This window comes from Giraffa tippelskirchi, chromosome 14, assembly GCF_054371585.1.
Source record: "Giraffa tippelskirchi isolate mGirTip1 chromosome 14, T2T-mGirTip1v1.2.pri, whole genome shotgun sequence".
In the NCBI taxonomy this organism is placed as follows: domain Eukaryota; kingdom Metazoa; phylum Chordata; class Mammalia; order Artiodactyla; family Giraffidae; genus Giraffa; species Giraffa tippelskirchi.
Window position 1 is genome coordinate 7431372 of NC_137288.1, and position 16847 is coordinate 7448218.

At 55.9% G+C, this 16847-nt stretch overlaps 2 long non-coding RNA genes across 3 annotated transcripts in view; both read left to right on the top strand.

The window, feature by feature from the left end:
- The window catches only part of LOC145534153 (uncharacterized), a 48088-nt gene extending 41134 nt beyond the window's left edge, over window positions 1-6954 (top strand). For both annotated transcript variants that reach the window (XR_014074280.1, XR_014074281.1), the window contains one exon: window positions 4748-6954. This is a non-coding gene — a long non-coding RNA (uncharacterized LOC145534153). The remainder of the gene's footprint in view (window positions 1-4747) is intronic.
- A 5411-nt stretch (window positions 6955-12365) lies between these two features.
- The window catches only part of LOC145534151 (uncharacterized), a 270548-nt gene continuing 266066 nt past the window's right edge, over window positions 12366-16847 (top strand). Inside the window, exon 1 of the long non-coding RNA XR_014074277.1 lies at window positions 12366-12477. This is a non-coding gene — a long non-coding RNA (uncharacterized LOC145534151). The remainder of the gene's footprint in view (window positions 12478-16847) is intronic.

Sequence of the window (16847 nt, forward strand, 5' to 3'; positions counted from 1 at the left end):
GATGTCTTTTGGGACTGAAGTGTGCAAGACGGGGGGCGGGGGGTGTGAGGCCAGTGCTTGCTGCAGGCCCAGCAGCAGCTTTCGGGGACTCGTCCCTGTGTAGCTCAGCACCCCGTCCCCACACACTCCCGTGCAGCAGCCCCAGCGTCCTCACCTCTGTGCTCTGGCGTGCTGGGCTCCAGGTCCTCCTGCTGCCTCAGAGGCCGGGGTTCTCGGGACTCTGGGTCGGAGCCGGGTGTGCTGAGCTCCGTGGCAGCCTCAGACTGGGCCGGCGGGTGTATCCTAGGCGGTGTCTCTGCAGCAGGCCTTCCCCGCCTCCTCTTCTCCCCCGGTGGGGCTGATGCCTCCGTGGGCACGCTCACCTGGAGCCTGCACTGGGCCTCAGGGGCGGGGGGGTGGTGCTCCGACCCCTCCCTCCGGGAGGTGGATGGGGTGTCCCCGTCCTCGGCCTCATCACGTGGGAAGCTCTGCAACGACAGTGACCGTCAGCCAGCCATGCTGGGAGTTTTCCAAGCTGGGCCTGGCCAGTGGAACCGCTGCTTCTGCCTGCTCGAACTTCTCTTCCCAGAAGGGTCAGAGACGTGTGTCTGCTCAGATCCCCACCCGGGAGGAAAGAGACCCACCTGTGGGTGTGAGGTCAGCCTGGGCGGCCGCCGCTGCCCGCACACTCCCCATCGGGCCCAGCCTGCTCTCCCCTGGGGTGTGGACACAACTTGTCCGCAGGCTTCTGACCCCACATCCGCCTGGGCTTCCTTGAGGGAGACACACCCCGAGAAACCCGCATCCACACACACAGGCAAAGGACCCGGTGTTTCCGGGTGGCATGGGCGAGGTGGCCTGGCCCGGCCTGGGGCTCCCCGTGTTACCTTTCTGTTTCTCCAGGCAAACGGCCAGAGGCCTCTCGGGGGTGTCCTGAGCCAACGTCGACAGGGTGCCCACGCACACTGCCTGTGAGCTCTCCTGAGGCCCCGGCCTCTGGGCATGGGCAAACAGCAGAACATCCTGGCAGCAAGTGATCTGGCTGGGGGCTCCTCTCCGCTCTGGAGGCCTGGATACCCGGGTTGCGGGTTCTGTTGGGTTCTGTTGCCGGCAGGTGACATCATCGCCTGGGGTTCGTGCTGAGGTCCCTTCCCCAAAACTTCCCAAGGGAATCTCTGGGTTTCTGACTGCTCGACCACCCCCCTTAGGCCATGTGCAGGCACAGAGACGCCCACACAGCCCAGCCCACAGCCCTGGGGAGGCCTGGGTGCAGCCAGGGCCTGAGCTCCGAGGGCCCTGCTGCTCTCAGACCAGGCTCCTTCTTCTCATAAGTGGTGTGGCCCTGGACAAGCATATGCCCCTCAGGGTTTCCCCAGTCTCTCCATCTGCAGAGTGGGGGTCATTCTCCCATCTGCTTCCTAGGTCTGTCGGCCTACGAGCAGCTCCATGCCTTTCCACCTGGGGCCGATATCACGTGGAGCTCGTGCGCTGAGACTTCAGAAAGAAAGATTCCATCCAGGGCTGACATAGCACAGAATGGGGCAGAACGAGGCCTGGATGTGCCGTGGTACCCAGGAAAAGGCACTCCCCCTCCTGACTGTTTTGAGACCCCGCATCCAAGCTGGAGGACAGAAAGGAAGACTCGAAGGTCTCCCTCTCTTGTAGAAAAGAGTAGCCAACTTTCTGGTCCTGTTTCCATTGAGATTCTGTTCAAGTGTCCCAGCTCGGCTTCTGCGGGTGGCTGAGCTTCTAATGGCTCCCTGCGTTCTTGTCTTTTCCTCTGCAAACCTTCCGTCCTTTTCCCCCTTCTGGGGTGGATGGGCGCTGTCATTGCTTCTACCTTCGAGACAGATTGAGGAAAAGTCTGGACCATCGACTCCTTTCCTCTCTTTGGTTCCGTGTCTCTCTCTGGCTGTGTCCCTCTCTTTTCCTTTCTCAATTCCCTCTGTGTCTTCCTCTTTCTCTCTCGTGTGTGAATGGATGGATGCTAGGAATTCCACATGTATATGATTAGATGAGGGTTATGTTTTAGGGATAGGTTAGAGGGAGAGAAAGGCTTCAGGTCGGAGTTGGTCATAGGGGAAGGGTCAAGGGTGGTGGTGGTGTTTCTTGGAATCTGAGTGCTGTGCATTCTTCGTCTCTTTCCATATGAACCCCTTCTCAGATACACCACTTGGAAGGAGTCTCTCGTGTTCCGTTTCCTATCTTTTGCATTTGTGAATGCTTAGCTTCTCTGTTGTGAAGAGGTTCCATTGGATGGAAACCCATTGGTGTACTTCGTGTACCTCTTTCCCTTAATTGAAGAGACCCATTTCTACCTCCGCCCAGCAAATGGCAAGGAGACTCTGATGTTAAGGAGCCTTTGACCTACGCTTCTTTCTAGCTATCTCATGACATCAGTCTTTAGGGTGAGGTTTTTCCCCAATATTGAGGTGGTCTGAGATCCAAACCAATAGCGTTCTTCAGATGTAGCTGTCTGGGTTTCCCATGGACATTGATTGAAGAGGCTTTCTTGTTCCCATTTGGATAATCTCCCCTTCTGTGTCAGAGATGAGTTGACGATGGATGCTGGGGTTTGTTTCTGGACCCTCAACTTTATTCCATCGATCTGGATCTGTGTGTGTTGCTGTATTCCCAATAGCATACTGTCCTGCCGCTGCTGCTGCTGCTGCTAAGTCACTTCAGTCGTGTCAGACTCTGCGCGACCCCATGGCCTGCAGCCTACCAGGCTCCTCCGTCCAGGGCATTTTCCAGGCAAGAGTACTGGAGTGGGTCGCCATTGCCTTCTCCGATACTCTCCTGAGGATCCTAGTTTGGTCGTCTAATTTCCTTTCACACAACCTTGGATGTCCGTATCGGGGCCTTTTCGTCGGATTGTATTGACAATTTAGGCTCTTTTCTGTTTCCGTAACCCCTTTTGCAATTCTTTGTTCGGTGCGAAAATGCTTTGGCATTTTGGGAGGAATAGCATCGAAGCTGTGGATTGCCTTGTGGGGCTGTGACATCATTTTACCAATAGGAATTTTTCAAGCCCTGAGCACAGCTTCTCTCTCCAGTGATTGGTGTGGGCTTGATCTTCCTTCTTCCATCTCTCGCCGTTTTGTGAGAACAGGTGCATCCTTCCCTTCTGGGTTAGATGGACTCGTGGATATCACTTCAGTGCATGGCATTGTCAGTGGGGGTGATAATTCCCTTCTCATTGGAAGACTTTGCTGTGAGTATTAGAAATGCAAGTGACTTCTCTTCCCCTTCCTCCCTGTCCATCTCTCAGAGCCACCGGGAAACAGAGGCCTCATCCACGGTCACACAGGCCTGAGGGGGTGCAACTAGACTGTTGTTTCTTCAGGACCTCAGTGCTGGACATCATCCGGGATCCTCTGTGTGTGTCTTCCTCAGTCTGGTGTCCCTTCAGACCTTTCCCTAGTTTTCACAGGCTTGTTGTGTTGGTGTTCTTTGTCTGTTTGGAGACACATCCTTGATAAGCTTTGTGTTTCCACTCATTCGTCTGGCGATGTATGACCTGTCTTTTGCTTTTGTCATGAGGTCTTTCCCACAGTAGATATCTTTGATTTTGCCAAGTCCACTGTATTCTCTGGGTTTTTTTGTGGACTGCCTTTTAGTTTTGTGTGTGAAGACTCAAAGCACGTGTCCGGTTTCTGCTCATTGTTCTTCTAGATTGGTGACAAGTTTTCACGGAAAGTTTGTCTAGGGATAAGTGGAAGTGAACTCGGTGTAAGGTGTCAAGTCTCCATCTCCATTCATGTCATCCCCTGCAGTTTCCAATTCCCTGTTCCTGAGTGGTTTTGGAGACCTTGTGGGGAGTTTGGTTGCATTGGAGTTTGCATTACCACCTTGATTCGATTCACACTGTTCTGCCGTCAGGGACACTGTCAAGGGGGAGTGAGGAGCAGCCTGCACTTCCAGCAGTGACCACACGGTGGGGCGAGTGCTGCTCTCCCCTCTGGGAGCCCCAGGCCACAGGCATCCCAGTGAGGAGCCAGCTCTGTGCTCAGCTGAAAGGAGTTAGTCTCTCAGGGGCTTATGAGCCCTTGCCTTTGGATCACCCAGGGTGGGCATTGACAGGGACAGAAAAAATTGCCCTGAATTCCATGGACGGAAGAGCCTGGCTGTGTAGAGTTCGTGGGTTGCCGTGAATCAGACACAACTGAGGACAGAAAAATTCAATACATTAAAACACTTTTGGGGGGTGGGGGTGAGTGAAAGGGGGTGATGTGGGTTTTTTTGTCTTATATAACAGCCAAGGGAAATCTAGTTTAAACCTAAATTCACATAGACGGGAAAGGTATAGCTCTCCGTCACCCTATTAAAAAAAAAAAAAAAACTACTAAACTTTTCTGAAAGTTTATTTACTAGCTTCCTTGAGCAGTTCATGGTGAAGCTTTTTTTTTTTTTTTTTTTTCTGTGACATTGGCCTCATTAAAAAGTACGGTTTGCCTTTACTGGATAATTTTGTTCATTGGTTTCTTAGGGAACCTTGGTAATATTTGAGTTTCCTGGGGAGTATGGTCACATGACCTGGCCCTGGCCAATCGGTGCGTTCCACCTCCCTGGCCACTGTGATTGGCTCCGGGCTGGGGCAGTGCCCAATCGGGGCCCAGGGCCGGGCCTGACGTTGGAAGCCAGGGGAAGACGAGCTGTCGTCCTGCTGGGGTAGGGGAAGGGGTGGGGCCGGGGGAGGTCAGGCTCCAGCAGTGGGAGGGGCGTGAGGTCCGCCTGCGGCAGTTGGTGACCTTCCCTCTCCCCTCAGGGCAGAGCCGCCGGCCTGAGAATGAGGGCGCTGCTGAGCCCAGGGGCTGGGATGGCCCGTTGCTGCTGTGGTCCCAGAGCTCCACCCGAGACCTGAGGGAAACCTTCTGCCCGTGAGTCCTCTCCCGCTTGTCTGTCAGCTTGTTTGAAGCATGCTGGGTTTTCTGCCCAGCTGGCTAAGGGGAGTCCCTGGAAATGCAATGGTGTGGGTTTTGGCAGACTTCAGGGAAGACATGCCAGATGAGCCTGGGAGACTCCAGCTTAATCTGGATTCAGGAGATATCTCTTCGGGCCAGCTAGTAATTGTAGGATAAGCCTAATGAGTCTTCACAGGATGAAGAGAGTAACGTGCCAAGGTAGCATTCGATGTCCTCATTCGAGAGGATGAAGCTGGTGCTCAGAGAAGGGGGGAACTTGGCCACAGCAAGGAGGTGTGCACCCAGACAGAACCCCCAGATCCGGCCATTGGAGCTCAGGGAGGCCACTGGTGTGGCTTGTCCCTGTGGCAGGGGCCGAGGCACGCAGCCCACCCTGATTCCTGTGGGGGCCTGACTTGGGAAGTGCCATCTGGTAGCTTTGAGACTCACCAAACCAAATTGCACTGGAGAGAGGAGGGACACCTTCCTTCATCCACCCCCCACCCCCGCCGGCTTCCCACATACCCTGACCCCTTTCTCTCGATTTCGGAGCCATTTCCAGAGTCCCGCTCATATGACCTCATTCGAAGTGCACTGTGGACGAGCTGCCATCTGCAGCTGCTACCACAGCAGCCAAGGGCTTTAGCTCCCGAGTACCTCCCTTCCTTTGGAACTTGGGGGCCCTCTACTCCCCACTTGCACACCACAGACCTTTGCTGAGGATTGTGGGGACCCTCACTCAGTTTGCAGCACGTTGTAGCCATCCCTGTCCTCCCTTGAAACTCAGCTTGTGAGCTCCTTTGGAGCAGCGTGGCCCACCTGGCTGCAACGGAAGAGACACAGCTGACAGTGAAACAACAGCTTAGATCTGAGAGCCGGAAAGCTCTGTCAAAAGGGACCTCCCTCTTCACGCCGTAGAGGCTGTAGGAGCCGCCAGGGTTTCGGAACCAGTGCTGGGGCCAAAATGACTCCACAGCTGTTTTCCTTCCTGGGGAGGGTTCTGGCTTGAGTGGGAATGGCTCAAGTCTAAGGTTCTGAAAGCCCACTGTGTGCAGATGCACGGTACACAGAGAGGAGAAGGTGGAGTCCTGCCCTGGAGGTGGTCACAGCTCACGGATGAGCCAGGCAGGCAGGCAGGCAGGGCATGAGAACACCTGAGCTGCCTTCATGAGTGAATGGTGTGGGGGCAGAGGAAGAGAAGCCGGTCTGCTCCCTCATGTGGTGCCCAGGGCAGGTTGTCCCCAGAGGAAACCCTTACGACGGTGAGGAGAATCCCTGCTGTTTCCCAAGGGGTTCCGTCGGTGCGTGTCTTCCCCGGAGCGCTCAGGCCGCCTCTAAAGTACACTGGCCATGGGCATTGCCTCTCCTTGGAACTTCCCATGTGTTTCTCTTTTTTATGGAACAGTGATTTTCTAGAGGGGTTCTGGGCCACAAGGATGTTGGGTCATTTTCTAGCCTTCTGTCATGAAGAACGCTTTCCTGGGCGTTGGGGTGGTTTGTTGTTCCAGCTCCCTTTCTTGGCTTCTTTTGGGAGCTGGTGCAACAAGACGAGCTCAGCCTCTGCCTTCTGGCTGAGATGTCACCATTCAAACAGCAATGCCTGCCTGGAGATAATGATGGCAGTTGCCAAAAGGGCTTCGTTTGGCACATGGTATCTTGAAAGGACGTACACCGTCCTTTCAGATATCAAAGGCTAGTTCAAATGACATAAAAATGAGAACTCTCCAATGGAGTCTTACAGTAGGTGGAGAGTCCGAAAAACACTGCTTCAGTCATTTCACGGAGAGTCATTGATTGGGGACACCAAGAATATAGGAAGGAATGCACAAAGAAAAGATGAAATTGTGTTCAGGATCGGGGGAAGGGATGAACAGGGCGTGCTTGCCTTGAATCCAGGCTTTGTTGGGGGGTGGGGCATAAAGATCAAACGGGTCTGAAACTACCAAGTGGTGATGGTAACACAGTATCACCAGAGTTACACAACAGTGTTCCCAAATTGCAACAATGATGAAAAAGTTTACGAATCCCAACTTAACCAACAAAAATACAGGAAACCATACAAAAAAGAAAACATCACCAGAAAGGTGGAAACAAACCAAATGCAAAGCAGTTCAGGGGAAAGGAACTCCATGTCCCCTGGGGGCAGACCGAGTTGCCGGCGTCCACGGTGAGCAGACAGGGATGGAGGCTGCAGAGCCGACCGCTCCCCTGGACGTGGTGTTTCCGGCAAGGGCTCTGGGTGTCTGTCCAGAACGGGGGCTCGTTCTCCCTGCAGGGGTGGGTGAGTCATCGTGGGCATCTGGGTGTTGCGCGGGAGCCAGGGCAGGCTCTCCCTGCCGAGGCGGTGACTCCTCCTCTGCCTCGGGTTCTCCTGCCAGAGCCCGAGCAGGTACAGGTGCACGTGGAGGTGGAGGTTCTGGCTGAGGGGGTGGGACATCTGTGCCTGGGGCTGGGGGTCCTGCAGGCACGGAGATCCGATCTGCCCGGTGTGCTGGCCAGTACCCAGCTGGCCTGGTGTCTCTGCGAGGGCAAGTCTCGGTTCTCCATCTGCCCTCGGTGGATCCCTGGGTCCTGCACCTGGAGCCACCACCTCTGTAGGGACAGGTCTGGGAAGTGGAGCCTGGTTCCAGTTGGAGGTCAGTGCTAGAGCTGGGGGAGAAGCAAAGTTTGCCCACAGGCCAGCCTTGGCATGTGCGTATCCCGGGACAGAAAGCTTCCAAGAGATTCCCAAAGAATACCCAGCGTCGGATGTCTTTTGGGACTGACGTGTGCGAGATGGGGGGCGGGGGGTGTGAGGCCAGCGCTTGCTGCAGGCCCAGCAGCAGCTTTCGGGGACTCGTCCCTGTGTAGCTCAGCACCCCGTCCCCACACACTCCCGTGCAGCAGCCCCAGCGTCCTCACCACTGTGCTCTGGCGTGCTGGGCTCCAGGTCCTCCTGCTGCCTCAGAGGCCGGGGTTCTCGGGACTCTGGGTCGGAGCCGGGTGTGCTGAGCTCCGTGGCAGCCTCAGACTGGGCCGGCGGGTGTATCCTGGGCGGTGTCTCTGCAGCAGGCCTTCCCCGCCTCCTCTTCTCCCCCGGTGGGCCTGATGCCTCCGTGGGCACGCTCACCTGGAGCCTGCACTGGGCCTCACGGGCGGGGGGGTGGTGCTCCGACCCCTCCCTCCGGGAGGTGGATGGGGTGTCCCCGTCCTCGGCCTCATCACGTGGGAAGCTCTGCAACGACAGTGACCGTCAGCCAGCCATGCTGGGAGTTTTCCAAGCTGGGCCTGGCCAGTGGAACCGCTGCTTCTGCCTGCTCGAACTTCTCTTCCCAGAAGGGTCAGAGACGTGTGTCTGCTCAGATCCCCACCCGGGAGGAAAGAGACCCACCTGTGGGTGTGAGGTCAGCCTGGGCGGCCGCCGCTGCCCGCACACTCCCCATCGGGCCCAGCCTGCTCTCCCCTGGGGTGTGGACACAACTTGTCCGCAGGCTTCTGACCCCACATCCGCCTGGGCTTCCTTGAGGGAGACACACCCCGAGAAACCCGCATCCACACACACAGGCAAAGGACCCGGTGTTTCCGGGTGGCATGGGCGAGGTGGCCTGGCCCGGCCTGGGGCTCCCCGTGTTACCTTTCTGTTTCTCCGGGCAAACGGCCAGAGGCCTCTCGGGGGTGTCCTGAGCCAACGTCGACAGGGTGCCCACGCACACTGCCTGTGAGCTCTCCTGAGGCCCCGGCCTCTGGGCATGGGCAAACAGCAGAACATCCTGGCAGCAAGTGATCTGGCTGGGGGCTCCTCTCCGCTCTGGAGGCCTGGATACCCGGGTTGCGGGTTCTGTTGGGTTCTGTTGCCGGCAGGTGACATCATCGCCTGGGGTTCGTGCTGAGGTCCCTTCCCCAAAACTTCCCAAGGGAATCTCTGGGTTTCTGACTGCTCGACCACCCCCCTTAGGCCATGTGCAGGCACAGAGACGCCCACACAGCCCAGCCCACAGCCCTGGGGAGGCCTGGGTGCAGCCAGGGCCTGAGCTCCGAGGGCCCTGCTGCTCTCAGACCAGGCTCCTTCTTCTCATAAGTGGTGTGGCCCTGGACAAGCATATGCCCCTCAGGGTTTCCCCAGTCTCTCCATCTGCAGAGTGGGGGTCATTCTCCCATCTGCTTCCTAGGTCTGTCGGCCTACGAGCAGCTCCATGCCTTTCCACCTGGGGCCGATATCACGTGGAGCTCGTGCGCTGAGACTTCAGAAAGAAAGATTCCATCCAGGGCTGACATAGCACAGAATGGGGCAGAACGAGGCCTGGATGTGCCGTGGTACCCAGGAAAAGGCACTCCCCCTCCTGACTGTTTTGAGACCCCGCATCCAAGTTGGAGGACCGAAAGGAAGACTCGAAGGTCTCCCTCTCTTGTAGAAAAGAGTAGCCAACTTTCTGGTCCTCTGTTTCCATTGAGATTCTGTTCAAGTGTCCCAGCTCGGCTTCTGCGGGTGGCTGAGCTTCTAATGGCTCCCTGCGTTCTTGTCTTTTCCTCTGCAAACCTTCCGTCCTTTTCCCCCTTCTGGGGTGGATGGGCGCTGTCATTGCTTCTACCTTCGAGACAGATTGAGGAAAAGTCTGGACCATCGACTCCTTTCCTCTCTTTGGTTCCGTGTCTCTCTCTGGCTGTGTCCCTCTCTTTTCCTTTCTCAATTCCCTCTGTGTCTTCCTCTTTCTCTCTCGTGTGTGGATGGATGGATGCTAGGAATTCCACATGTATATGATTAGATGAGGGTTATGTTTTAGGGATAGGTTAGAGGGAGAGAAAGGCTTCAGGTCGGAGTTGGTCATAGGGGAAGGGTCAAGGGTGGTGGTGGTGTTTCTTGGAATCTGAGTGCTGTGCATTCTTCGTCTCTTTCCATATGAACCCCTTCTCAGATACACCACTTGGAAGGAGTCTCTCGTGTTCCGTTTCCTATCTTTTGCATTTGTGAATGCTTAGCTTCTCTGTTGTGAAGAGGTTCCATTGGATGGAAACCCATTGGTGTACTTCGTGTACCTCTTTCCCTTAATTGAAGAGACCCATTTCTACCTCCGCCCAGCAAATGGCAAGGAGACTCTGATGTTAAGGAGCCTTTGACCTACGCTTCTTTCTAGCTATCTCATGACATCAGTCTTTAGGGTGAGGTTTTTCCCCAATATTGAGGTGGTCTGAGATCCAAACCAATAGCGTTCTTCAGATGTAGCTGTCTGGGTTTCCCATGGACATTGATTGAAGAGGCTTTCTTGTTCCCATTTGGATAATCTCCCCTTCTGTGTCAGAGATGAGTTGACGATGGATGCTGGGGTTTGTTTCTGGACCCTCAACTTTATTCCATCGATCTGGATCTGTGTGTGTTGTTGTATTCCCAATAGCATACTGTCCTGCCGCTGCTGCTGCTGCTGCTAAGTCACTTCAGTCGTGTCAGACTCTGCGCGACCCCATGGCCTGCAGCCTACCAGGCTCCTCCGTCCAGGGCATTTTCCAGGCAAGAGTACTGGAGTGGGTCGCCATTGCCTTCTCCGATACTCTCCTGAGGATCCTAGTTTGGTCGTCTAATTTCCTTTCACACAACCTTGGATGTCCGTATCGGGGCCTTTTCGTCGGATTGTATTGACAATTTAGGCTCTTTTCTGTTTCCGTAACCCCTTTTGCAATTCTTTGTTCGGTGCGAAAATGCATTGGCATTTTGGGAGGAATAGCATCGAAGCTGTGGATTGCCTTGTGGGGCTGTGACATCATTTTACCAATAGGAATTTTTCAAGCCCTGAGCACAGCTTCTCTCTCCAGTGATTGGTGTGGGCTTGATCTTCCTTCTTCCATCTCTCGCCGTTTTGTGAGAACAGGTGCATCCTTCCCTTCTGGGTTAGATGGACTCGTGGATATCACTTCAGTGCATGGCATTGTCAGTGGGGGTGATAATTCCCTTCTCATTGGAAGACTTTGCTGTGAGTATTAGAAATGCAAGTGACTTCTCTTCCCCTTCCTCCCTGTCCATCTCTCAGAGCCACCGGGAAACAGAGGCCTCATCCACGGTCACACAGGCCTGAGGGGGTGCAACTAGACTGTTGTTTCTTCAGGCCCTCAGTGCTGGACATCATCCGGGATCCTCTGTGTGTGTCTTCCTCAGTCTGGTGTCCCTTCAGACCTTTCCCTAGTTTTCACAGGCTTGTTGTGTTGGTGTTCTTTGTCTGTTTGGAGACACATCCTTGATAAGCTTTGTGTTTCCACTCATTCGTCTGGCGATGTATGACCTGTCTTTTGCTTTTGTCATGAGGTCTTTCCCACAGTAGATATCTTTGATTTTGCCAAGTCCACTGTATTCTCTGGGTTTTTTTGTGGACTGCCTTTTAGTTTTGTGTGTGAAGACTCAAAGCACGTGTCCGGTTTCTGCTCATTGTTCTTCTAGATTGGTGACAAGTTTTCACGGAAAGTTTGTCTAGGGATAAGTGGAAGTGAACTCGGTGTAAGGTGTCAAGTCTCCATCTCCATTCATGTCATCCCCTGCAGTTTCCAATTCCCTGTTCCTGAGTGGTTTTGGAGACCTTGTGGGAAGTTTGGTTGCATTGGAGTTTGCATTACCACCTTGATTCGATTCACACTGTTCTGCCGTCAGGGACACTGTCAAGGGGGAGTGAGGAGCAGCCTGCACTTCCAGCAGTGACCACACGGTGGGGCGAGTGCTGCTCTCCCCTCTGGGAGCCCCAGGCCACAGGCATCCCAGTGAGGAGCCAGCTCTGTGCTCAGCTGAAAGGAGTTAGTCTCTCAGGGGCCTCTGAGCCCTTGCCTTTGGATCACCCAGGGTGGGCATTGACTGGGACAGAAAAAATTGCCCTGAATTCCATGGACGGAAGAGCCTGGCTGTGTAGAGTTCGTGGGTTGCCGTGAATCAGACACAACTGAGGACAGAAAAATTCAATACATTAAAACACTTTTGGGGGGTGGGGGTGAGTGAAAGGGGGTGATGTGGGTTTTTTTGTCTTATATAACAGCCAAGGGAAATCTAGTTTAAACCTAAATTCACATAGACGGGAAAGGTATAGCTCTCCGTCACCGTATTAAAAAAAAAAAAAAAACTACTAAACTTTTCTGAAAGTTTATTTACTAGCTTCCTTGAGCAGTTCATGGTGAAGCATTTTTTTTTTTTTTCTGTGACATTGGCCTCATTAAAAAGTACGGTTTGCCTTTACTGGATAATTTTGTTCATTGGTTTCTTAGGGAACCTTGGTAATATTTGAGTTTCCTGGGGAGTATGGTCACATGACCTGGCCCTGGCCAATCGGTGCGTTCCACCTCCCTGGCCACTGTGATTGGCTCCGGGCTGGGGCAGTGCCCAATCGGGGCCCAGGGCCGGGCCTGACGTTGGAAGCCAGGGGAAGACGAGCTGTCGTCCTGCTGGGGTAGGGGAAGGGGTGGGGCCGGGGGAGGTCAGGCTCCAGCAGTGGGAGGGGCGCCTGCGGCAGTTGGTGACCTTCCCGCTCCCCTCAGGGCAGAGCCGCCGGCCTGAGAATGAGGGCGCTGCTGAGCCCAGGGGCTGGGATGGCCCGTTGCTGCTGTGGTCCCAGAGCTCCACCCGAGACCTGAGGGAAACCTTCTGCCCGTGAGTCCTCTCCCGCTTGTCTGTCAGCTTGTTTGAAGCATGCTGGGTTTTCTGCCCAGCTGGCTAAGGGGAGTCCCTGGAAATGCAAGGGTGTGGGTTTTGGCAGACTTCAGGGAAGACATGCCAGATGAGCCTGGGAGACTCCAGCTTAATCTGGATTCAGGAGATATCTCTTCGGGCCAGCTAGTAATTGTAGGATAAGCCTAATGAGTCTTCACAGGATGAAGAGAGTAACGTGCCAAGGTAGCATTCGATGTCCTCATTCGAGAGGATGAAGCTGGTGCTCAGAGAAGGGGGGAACTTGGCCACAGCAAGGAGGTGTGCACCCAGACAGAACCCCCAGATCCGGCCATTGGAGCTCAGGGAGGCCACTGGTGTGGCTTGTCCCTGTGGCAGGGGCCGAGGCACGCAGCCCACCCTGATTCCTGTGGGGGCCTGACTTGGGAAGTGCCATCTGGTAGCTTTGAGACTCACCAAACCAAATTGCACTGGAGAGAGGAGGGACACCTTCCTTCATCCACCCCCCACCCCCGCCGGCTTCCCACATACCCTGACCCCTTTCTCTCGATTTCGGAGCCATTTCCAGAGTCCCGCTCATATGACCTCATTCGAAGTGCACTGTGGACGAGCTGCCATCTGCAGCTGCTACCACAGCAGCCAAGGGCTTTAGCTCCCGAGTACCTCCCTTCCTTTGGAACTTGGGGGCCCTCTACTCCCCACTTGCACACCACAGACCTTTGCTGAGGATTGTGGGGACCCTCACTCAGTTTGCAGCACGTTGTAGCCATCCCTGTCCTCCCTTGAAACTCAGCTTGTGAGCTCCTTTGGAGCAGCGTGGCCCACCTGGCTGCAACGGAAGAGACACAGCTGACAGTGAAACAACAGCTTAGATCTGAGAGCCGGAAAGCTCTGTCAAAAGGGACCTCCCTCTTCACGCCGTAGAGGCTGTAGGAGCCGCCAGGGTTTCGGAACCAGTGCTGGGGCCAAAATGACTCCACAGCTGTTTTCCTTCCTGGGGAGGGTTCTGGCTTGAGTGGGAATGGCTCAAGTCTAAGGTTCTGAAAGCCCACTGTGTGCAGATGCACGGTACACAGAGAGGAGAAGGTGGAGTCCTGCCCTGGAGGTGGTCACAGCTCACGGATGAGCCAGGCAGGCAGGCAGGCAGGGCATGAGAACACCTGAGCTGCCTTCATGAGTGAATGGTGTGGGGGCAGAGGAAGAGAAGCCGGTCTGCTCCCTCATGTGGTGCCCAGGGCAGGTTGTCCCCAGAGGAAACCCTTACGACGGTGAGGAGAATCCCTGCTGTTTCCCAAGGGGTTCCGTCGGTGCGTGTCTTCCCCGGAGCGCTCAGGCCGCCTCTAAAGTACACTGGCCATGGGCATTGCCTCTCCTTGGAACTTCCCATGTGTTTCTCTTTTTTATGGAACAGTGATTTTCTAGAGGGGTTCTGGGCCACAAGGATGTTGGGTCATTTTCTAGCCTTCTGTCATGAAGAACGCTTTCCTGGGCGTTGGGGTGGTTTGTTGTTCCAGCTCCCTTTCTTGGCTTCTTTTGGGAGCTGGTGCAACAAGACGAGCTCAGCCTCTGCCTTCTGGCTGAGATGTCACCATTCAAACAGCAATGCCTGCCTGGAGATAATGATGGCAGTTGCCAAAAGGGCTTCGTTTGGCACATGGTATCTTGAAAGGACGTACACCGTCCTTTCAGATATCAAAGGCTAGTTCAAATGACATAAAAATGAGAACTCTCCAATGGAGTCTTACAGTAGGTGGAGAGTCCGAAAAACACTGCTTCAGTCATTTCACGGAGAGTCATTGATTGGGGACACCAAGAATATAGGAAGGAATGCACAAAGAAAAGATGAAATTGTGTTCAGGATCGGGGGAAGGGATGAACAGGGCGTGCTTGCCTTGAATCCAGGCTTTGTTGGGGGGTGGGGCATAAAGATCAAACGGGTCTGAAACTACCAAGTGGTGATGGTAACACAGTATCACCAGAGTTACACAACAGTGTTCCCAAATTGCAACAATGATGAAAAAGTTTACGAATCCCAACTTAACCAACAAAAATACAGGAAACCATACAAAAAAGAAAACATCACCAGAAAGGTGGAAACAAACCAAATGCAAAGCAGTTCAGGGGAAAGGAACTCCATGTCCCCTGGGGGCAGACCGAGTTGCCGGCGTCCACGGTGAGCAGACAGGGATGGAGGCTGCAGAGCCGACCGCTCCCCTGGACGTGGTGTTTCCGGCAAGGGCTCTGGGTGTCTGTCCAGAACGGGGGCTCGTTCTCCCTGCAGGGGTGGGTGAGTCATCGTGGGCATCTGGGTGTTGCGCGGGAGCCAGGGCAGGCTCTCCCTGCCGAGGCGGTGACTCCTCCTCTGCCTCGGGTTCTCCTGCCAGAGCCCGAGCAGGTACAGGTGCACGTGGAGGTGGAGGTTCTGGCTGAGGGGGTGGGACATCTGTGCCTGGGGCTGGGGGTCCTGCAGGCACGGAGATCCGATCTGCCCGGTGTGCTGGCCAGTACCCAGCTGGCCTGGTGTCTCTGCGAGGGCAAGTCTCGGTTCTCCATCTGCCCTCGGTGGATCCCTGGGTCCTGCACCTGGAGCCACCACCTCTGTAGGGACAGGTCTGGGAAGTGGAGCCTGGTTCCAGTTGGAGGTCAGTGCTAGAGCTGGGGGAGAAGCAAAGTTTGCCCACAGGCCAGCCTTGGCATGTGCGTATCCCGGGACAGAAAGCTTCCAAGAGATTCCCAAAGAATACCCAGCGTCGGATGTCTTTTGGGACTGACGTGTGCGAGATGGGGGGCGGGGGGTGTGAGGCCAGCGCTTGCTGCAGGCCCAGCAGCAGCTTTCGGGGACTCGTCCCTGTGTAGCTCAGCACCCCGTCCCCACACACTCCCGTGCAGCAGCCCCAGCGTCCTCACCACTGTGCTCTGGCGTGCTGGGCTCCAGGTCCTCCTGCTGCCTCAGAGGCCGGGGTTCTCGGGACTCTGGGTCGGAGCCGGGTGTGCTGAGCTCCGTGGCAGCCTCAGACTGGGCCGGCGGGTGTATCCTGGGCGGTGTCTCTGCAGCAGGCCTTCCCCGCCTCCTCTTCTCCCCCGGTGGGCCTGATGCCTCCGTGGGCACGCTCACCTGGAGCCTGCACTGGGCCTCACGGGCGGGGGGGTGGTGCTCCGACCCCTCCCTCCGGGAGGTGGATGGGGTGTCCCCGTCCTCGGCCTCATCACGTGGGAAGCTCTGCAACGACAGTGACCGTCAGCCAGCCATGCTGGGAGTTTTCCAAGCTGGGCCTGGCCAGTGGAACCGCTGCTTCTGCCTGCTCGAACTTCTCTTCCCAGAAGGGTCAGAGACGTGTGTCTGCTCAGATCCCCACCCGGGAGGAAAGAGACCCACCTGTGGGTGTGAGGTCAGCCTGGGCGGCCGCCGCTGCCCGCACACTCCCCATCGGGCCCAGCCTGCTCTCCCCTGGGGTGTGGACACAACTTGTCCGCAGGCTTCTGACCCCACATCCGCCTGGGCTTCCTTGAGGGAGACACACCCCGAGAAACCCGCATCCACACACACAGGCAAAGGACCCGGTGTTTCCGGGTGGCATGGGCGAGGTGGCCTGGCCCGGCCTGGGGCTCCCCGTGTTACCTTTCTGTTTCTCCGGGCAAACGGCCAGAGGCCTCTCGGGGGTGTCCTGAGCCAACGTCGACAGGGTGCCCACGCACACTGCCTGTGAGCTCTCCTGAGGCCCCGGCCTCTGGGCATGGGCAAACAGCAGAACATCCTGGCAGCAAGTGATCTGGCTGGGGGCTCCTCTCCGCTCTGGAGGCCTGGATACCCGGGTTGCGGGTTCTGTTGGGTTCTGTTGCCGGCAGGTGACATCATCGCCTGGGGTTCGTGCTGAGGTCCCTTCCCCAAAACTTCCCAAGGGAATCTCTGGGTTTCTGACTGCTCGACCACCCCCCTTAGGCCATGTGCAGGCACAGAGACGCCCACACAGCCCAGCCCACAGCCCTGGGGAGGCCTGGGTGCAGCCAGGGCCTGAGCTCCGAGGGCCCTGCTGCTCTCAGACCAGGCTCCTTCTTCTCATAAGTGGTGTGGCCCTGGACAAGCATATGCCCCTCAGGGTTTCCCCAGTCTCTCCATCTGCAGAGTGGGGGTCATTCTCCCATCTGCTTCCTAGGTCTGTCGGCCTACGAGCAGCTCCATGCCTTTCCACCTGGGGCCGATATCACGTGGAGCTCGTGCGCTGAGACTTCAGAAAGAAAGATTCCATCCAGGGCTGACATAGCACAGAATGGGGCAGAACGAGGCCTGGATGTGCCGTGGTACCCAGGAAAAGGCACTCCCCCTCCTGACTGTTTTGAGACCCCGCATCCAA